The following is an 8,284-nucleotide window of genomic DNA, read 5'->3' as shown; positions in this document are numbered from 1 at the left end:
AATTTCAAAACTAAATTTACATTAGAAAGGTTACTGTTATGATATTATTATGGTGTGAGTGTATGTCATGTCTATGATTGTTAATGGTTAATATATCTCTCACACTCACTATCACGACAAATTCCATTCTATAATCTGCAGTTATCAACATTATCTATTAATAATATGTTTTTATAAAAGTTATCATATTCATATGATATCCTAATGTTATTCATTTGACATATAATAACATGAATTAACAAAAAGATTAGTATTAATCAGTAAATGACATATTATATCAATTATACAAATAATAATAATAGATAAATATTACAAGCTGAAAATCCCATATTACAATATTTAGTCGTGCAGATAAATAAAATAGTATACAATTACTTAATTCAATTAGATAGATGCAAAAATATTATTTCTATTTACATCGCGATTTGCAAGATCCAACGAGCATTAGACTACGTGGTCCTGGCCCACCACCAGGAGTATACTGTTATCAGAGCTACGTAATATTTCGCAGATGGAAGATATGCGAGCTTTGATAACAGCCAAGAAATCGGGCATTCCCATCTTGGCGAAAATGTCCGATGCGCTGCAGGACTTCGGAAACTTCATAAGTATGCGGTATGCATCAATATATTGCACCCAGGTGCTGAAGGACGCCCTCCTGTATCAGTACTATAACTGACAGGTATAGAAACACTGACAGTATGCCATCGATATGGCAGCCGACTCCAGTGCTCCTCATACCGCCTATCAGATCGTTGAAATACACGTTAAAAAGAGCCAGAGAGGTTAGTCCGCCCTGACGGAACTCGCACTCTGACCGTGGTCGTGTCGACCCACCTCACATGATTAGTTTGTCCCCCATGCCAGTATCTCATCACCTCTACCACTGATCCAAGTACACCACAGCCGCTCAATTTGGCCCAGAGGATCCCATAATTCACTAGATCAAAAGCGTGGCTCAGATCCAGAAAGCAAGCATAAACAGACGTTTTACGGCTTACATAATAGTCAACTGTGTGCTCGAGGCTGACGATGGCCGAGTCTGTCGAGACGCCGGGACGGAATCCAAACTGTGCCTCATCTATACACACCTTCTGCAGTAATTTGGGCTGCAACAGCTGCTCAAACACCTCGCCCACTACGGTGATCGGAGAAATAGGCCTATAGTTTTTATAGTGAACACTACCACTGGTAGCTCAGCAGCAATGGGGTGAGTTCCCAAAACCAGGCATCGAGTATATTTTGATTTTCGAGGCGAATAGTTCTGCTGTTTCTCTGGGCTCCTGCAAGCCATCCACAGATACAGACAGACTATGTTTGTGTTGCAATTTTTTGTTGCATTAAGTTGCCCTGTACTTTCCCCGGGGCGTAAGAAGAATAGGGGAGTCCCAGGCCTATGGGTGTCGTAAGAGGCGACTAAGGGCTTTTAAGAAGTGAGAGAGTCACGCTGCCGTCTTATGACGTCAGCACAATCGGGCCAGACTCGTCCGGGTTAATTACCACACTCGCACAGAATACCGGCGTGAAGTAGCGGCCTAGTGCCGCTATGTTTCGCATAGGTCGCGTAGTGTCGATGACCGGAGGCCATCTCTTACCCCCACACCCTGCCCCCAACAAAATATGAGAGCGTTCCATAAAGAGAAAGAGGAGGGTACCGGCTCTACCAGAGCCGGAGAATCCCTCCCCGAGCACTCTCGCTCGGGCTGCCCTTCGTATTCTGGGGTGGGCACAGAACCGCGCATGACCGAGGACAAACGAGGCAGAAACACCACCGCTCCACGCTCAACGTGGACTTTTGCAATATCAGGGAAATTCACTCCAATTTAAACGCCGTCCACCACCACCTTGAGACGGCGCAGCCGGCCTTGTGTTTCTTACGGAGACGCAGATATCTCGACCTAGCGATACGTCATATTTAACGTACCCCGGGTACAAAATTGAGCACAATTTTTAGCCTCATGCCGGGGTATGTGTGTACGTCAGGGAGGATATCTGCTGTCGCCGTCTCGGCAATTTTGAGGGTAGGGTCCTGTCCACTCTCTGGCTCTCTGGTAGATTTAGAGGACCACGTCCGCATCTATGCGTATGTCTACAGGTCCCATAGTGGTAACGCAGAAACCGATCATCTCATGGGCTGCGTTCAAGCGGCAATTGACGACGTGCTTGCACAGATCCCCTCCGCTGAAATCGTAGTCTTGGGTGATTTCAACGGGCACAATACCGAATGGCTTGGATCACGTACCACAGACTACGCAGGGCGATCTGTGCATAATTTTGCATTGGCGTATGGTCTGTCCCAATTGGTTGAGTCGCCAACGCGGCTCCCGGATGTGGATAGCCACATGCCGTCCTTATTAGATCTTCTGCTGACTACACATCCCGATGGTTACCAGGTCTTTGTCGACGCCCCTTTCGGAACGTCCGACCATTGCCTGGTCAGGAGTGTAGTCCCTATCCGACGCCAACGTCGCAGACCACCAGCGACCCGCCGCGTTTGGCACTACAAGTCAGCAGATTGGGATAGGATGCGTTCCTTTTTTGCATCCTACCCTTGGGGCAAGGTTTGTTTCCCTTCGGATGATCCTAGTGCCTGCGCCGTTGCAGTAGCCGATGTGATACTACAGGGTATGTATATTTTTATACCAAACTCTGTAGTACCCATCGGTGGCAGATCACAGCCCTGGTTTGATGCGTCAGTTAAAGCAGCATCTGACTGCAAAAAACAGGCGTATCGAACTTGGGTTGCGGCGCTGGGCACAAAGGATCCGAACTGCAAAGTTCTTAAGAGGAAATATAACCGTGCCTCCAGATTTTTTAAGCGGCAAATCGCGCGTGCGAAGTCTAAGCACGTCGTCAAAATCGGCGAGCAGCTTTCCAGTTACCCGACCAGAACACGCAAGTTCTGGTCGTTGTCGAAAGCTGCTCTTGGTAACTTCAACCAGCCGTCCATGCCATCGTTGCACATGAGGAATGACACCCTGGCCCATACGGCAAAAGAGAAAGCCAGGTTCCTGTGCGCTCTTTTCACCTCCAACTCGACACTTGACTACAACGGAAAATCACCGCCAACCATCCCGCGGTGTCAGAGCTCTATGCCTGAAGTACAGTTCAGACAGAAAACTGTTAGGCGAGCTCTGTTTTCGTTGGATGTCAGGAAGTCGAGCGGGCCGGATCGCATTTCTCCAATCGTGCTTAGAACGTGTGCCCCTGAGTTGACGCCGGTGCTAACGCGTTTATTCCGGCACTCTTATTCCAAAGGCGTAGTCCCTGACTCATGGAAGTCAGCCCTTGTCCATCCGATCCAAAAAAAGGAGACAGTTCGGATCCGGTGAACTACAGGCCTATTGCTATTACCTCCCTGCTCTCTAAAATCATGGAGAGCATAATTAGCCGCCAGCTTTTAGAATACCTAGAGGGTTACCAGTTGATCAACGACCGACAGTACGGCTTTCGCCATGGACGGTCGGCAGGTGATCTTCTGGTATACCTAACACATAGATGGGCGGCGGCTATTGAAAGTAAGGGGGAAGGCCTGGCAGTTAGCCTGGATATAGCGAAGGCCTTTGATCGTGTATGGCACAAGACGCTCCTCTCAAAACTTCCATCATTTGGGCTTCCCGAGAGGTTGTGCAAGTGGAACTCCAGCTTCCTCACTGTGCGTAGCATACAGGTCGTTGTCAACGGATATTGCTCGAACCCGAAGCCCGTGAATGCTGCCCCAAGGCTGTGTGCTATCTCCTACGCTGTTTCTTCTGCATATCAATGATATGTTGGACACCTCCAACATACGTTGCTATGCGGACGACAGCACTGGTGATGCCGTATACACGGGCCATGCAGGTCTCTCTCGGGAAATCGTCGACCAGTGCCGGGAGAAACTTCTGTCTTCTATCGAGTCCTCTCTCGAGAAGGTCGCGGAATGGGGTAAATTGAACCTTGTCCAATTTAACCCCCAGAAGACTCAAGTTTGCACGTTTACCACTAAAAAAACCCCATTTGTCGTATCACCGCTCTTCGAGAACACTTCTCTTAAAGCCGCGCCTAGTATCGGAATACTGGGTCTCGAAATCTCGAGCGATTGCCAATTCTGTGGCCATCTGGAGAACAAATCCAAATTGGCTTCAAAGAAGCTGGGCGTCATCAATAGAGCACGGCAATACTTCAAGCCCGCCCACATTCTAGCGCTCTACAAAGCGCAGGTCCGGCCACACATGGAGTATTGCTGTCATCTCTGGTCTGGCGCACCCCAGTATCTGCTCGATCTATTTGACCGCGTGCAACGTAGAGCAGCTCGAATTATCGGGGACTCAGTGCTCTGTGAACGGCTGGATCTCTTGGCGTTGCGTAGAGACGTCGCATCATTGTGTGTCTTCTACCGCATTTATCACGGTGAGTGTTCCGAAGAGCTGTTTAACCTGATTCCTGTCACCGAATTCCACCTTCGCACGACACGCCACGTTAGGATTTCATCCCCACCATCTGGATGTGTAGCGGTCCTCCACAGTGCGGTTTTCCCCCTCGTACTACAAAGCTATGGAATGAGCTTCCTTGTGCGGTGTTTCCGGGACAATACGACATGGGTACCTTCAAAAAAAGCACATACACCTTCCTTAAAGGCCGGCAACACTCTTGTGATTCCTCTGGTGTTGCAAGAGAATGTGGGCGGCGGTGATCACTTAACACCAGGTGACCCGTACGCTCGTTTGTTTCCTCCATTACATAAAAAAAAAAAGTATGCCTAAGAGGCGACTACGGGGAGAGTCGTCATCATGACGATGACGATAAACAATCAATTGCGCGATATTGTGGTGCGGTCCGGTGGCAGGCGGTGAGACGGGCTTGCGGGCGACCAGATGGCTGCGGGTGGACAGGTTAACACGCCTGCAGTTCCAATTAATTTACATTTTCAATGACTAACAACAAATCGCAGGGTCAATCCCTAAAAGAAGCAGGCATAGATATGGGCATGCCATGTTTTTCCTAAGGCCAAATCTACGTGACTTGCTCAGGCGTATTTTTAATTTAGGAGGACATAGGAATATATTGCCGTAACTACCTTTAACTTTTGCATTACTATCAATCATCATAAACATACATCCGAACTATTTATCCTTACAAACTATATACAAACTATAACGTTTATAATACCTATTGGTGAAATCATCATAAAAATTCTTAGTACAAATTAACATTACACAATGTAGCTGTTCGAACACTTATATCTGAAGAACGGCTGGACTGATTTTCGTGATTTTTAATTTGTTGGATTTGCCTCCGTCCCGAATCGCAGAATAATATAAAATCATTGAAAATTTTTTGAACCTTTAATTTTTGCATTACTTTCAATCATCATATACATACATCCGACTTATTTATCCATACAAACTATAGCGTTTATAATACCTATTGGTGAAATCATCATAAAAATTCTTCGTACAAATTAACATACATTACACAAGTGTTCGAACACTTATAGAACGGCGGACTGATTTTCATGATTTTTAATTTGTTGGATTATCTTCCGTCCCGAATCGCAGAATAATATAAAATCATTGAAAAATTGACGAAAAAAAGAAAATACTTTCTGTCATTTAAAATCATTATCACAATTTTTTAGGGGATAATCTTTTTTTATGTATAAGGAGGACTAAAGAGCGTACTGGTGTTAAGTGATCACCGCCGCTCAGAGAATGTTCTGTTGCAACACCAGAGGAATCACAAGAGCATTTCCGCCTTTATCTCTGGATCTACTAAACCAATTTTGAAAATTCTTCCAACCAATTTTGGAAATCCAAATTTTTGTGAGTGTTGTATGTATACTATATATTAACCCAAAAAATGAAAATACTTTTTCATAGTAGTTAGATTAGTAAAATACGTTGGACAAAAAACCGTCGAACCCTAAAAATAATATAATATGGCAAAACAACATTTGTCGGGTCAGCTAGTTGTTGAATAAAATTTTTATTTTTAAATTTACGTTGCCAAATGTAAGTCTCACAAAAGTAAATTTTAATGATATAGTTTTGAAAATGGTAGATAGTGCACTATATTCAGGTGTAATATTAGATTACAACTTCATTTACACGATTAAACTAATAAATTAAGTTCAGCAGCTTTGCTGTAAAAAGAATCATAGAAGTCATAGAAAGTCTTTTTTAGCTATTTTCATATTATATATATATTTATATTAGCTGTAAGTGCTATATACCAAATGAGCCCACGAAAATCTCTGAACGAAAAATTCAAAGAATTTCATATTATGACCATGTAAGACCATGTATGACTATATATTTACAACAATCAACTGCACGTGCATAAACATTATAATTTATACAGTAAAATAAGCAACAAACCTAATATAAACACTAGAAATAACTACAAGCTTATTAGTGTCCCCTACTAGGCTCTGTAAATTTAACAATTCATTTGCATGAAATTGTATTAAATTTTACAATGAATTCCCCAAAAGTGTATCTGAATTATCAATAAATAAATTTAAATCATTTATTAAACGCAAGACTTATGGCGAAGGATTATTACAAAATTAATGATTACGTAAACGATATTACACTATGGAATTAAATAGTATTGAAGTTGTTACTCGTTATAAATTTTATGGTTCAACCTTGTGATACTTCACTAGATTGTATGATGACTTTTGTGAAATAAGCATGTATTTAAATTGTATGTTTAGTGATTGACGTTGACGAACAATCTGTTGTCAATGTCAATAAAGTATTTTTGACTTTGACTAAATTGGACAAGATTCAATGTATCCCATTCCGCCTGGGATCAAATTATTTGTAAATTAAAACCCAAAATTACACATACCCAGAAAGAAAAGGACACAGTCAGTGTATTTTGCCACAAAAACATTTTTGTATAGCAAATACAACCTGTGAGGCAATAAATGCCACTAAACTTCAGAATAACAAACATGGCAACTACATTTACGTCCATATGACTCCTGTCAACCGCAGTCACGAAACGTCGGGTTAAATAAATAATACTAAAATTGTAGCTTTTATGCAAAAATACTTACTACTACACGTATTTTAATACCTTGAAAGTTTTATTTAAGTAATTGTTATTGGTTTTGATTTACTTGTGAATTGTAAAAATTGGGCCTTTTACTTTTAACGCTTCAAACATATCTGATAGCTAGGAATTAGATTGGTTGCTAACAAATATCGACCTATGTAGTAGCTACGGACCCTCCAGAAGAGTCAAATCAACTACTAGTGAGACGCACGTCTGTGTTTATCATTTACAAGACACATTTTGACGTTATAATTACGATATTTGATTGAAAATTAGGCATCAGGCACCACGGAGCCCCCATTTCGATCCTTGCCCGCCACGTACCAATGCGATTTGGGTATTCGAATTCCTACGTACGTCTATTTGGCGCTTTAATAAAAGGGGGCGTCCATAAATTACGTGAGTTGCTTTTTTGAATTTTCTGTAACTCCCTCCCCCCCTGGTGAGATGTTGTGAGATTTTATTCAACCCCCTGCCCCATTCCCCAATCTCACGTGAGATTTTTCAAAATGTGGGTTTTTTACGTAAACGCGTTGGATTGTTATTGGAAAAAATTGCTTTGTGCTTTTATTTACGACTAGTAACCAATATTGCTGAGAGTTATAAGTGTAATAAAAATTTAACAATGGATTACTTAAATCGTAACTACTGTGATTAAAAAAATAATATCTACTCTAATTCAGGCCATGGAGAATCATGCGCGGTCTCAAGAGAGACTATTGGAACCAACATGTCCAAAGCAAAATTACGTGATATTTGCCGAGACCCCCCCTCTCTCCTACGTAAGATTAGATGAGATTTGACTCGACCCCCTCCCCCCCTTTATATATCTCACGTAATTTATGGACGCCCCCTAAGGTTGTCAATGCTCTTGTGATTCCTCTGCTGTAACAATAGAGTATGGGTTGCGGTGATCACTAACCACCAAGTGACCCATATGCTCGGTTGTCCTTCTCTTCATAAAAAAAATATTATGTACCCAGTGGGTTGCTTTTAAGCTGGTCTTAATTCCTAAAAAAGGATAAAGTTTAATGGATTGCTATTCTAATAGTTTAATAAAAAATATCTATTAATTAATTTTTGAAATTTTTTAAGTTATAATTGGAATATGACGAAACATCGACATAAATCTAAAAGAATCAGTGCCCAAGTTTGAATGGTGTGATGGTGATTTCCAATATAAATAACATGCCAATAATACTTTAATAATACTAATAATTTTATGATTCAAGAAAAAAGA

The sequence above is a fragment of the Leptidea sinapis genome, chromosome 36, assembly GCF_905404315.1.
Source record: "Leptidea sinapis chromosome 36, ilLepSina1.1, whole genome shotgun sequence".
NCBI lineage: Eukaryota > Metazoa > Arthropoda > Insecta > Lepidoptera > Pieridae > Leptidea > Leptidea sinapis.
Note: the sequence above shows the minus strand (reverse complement) of the source record.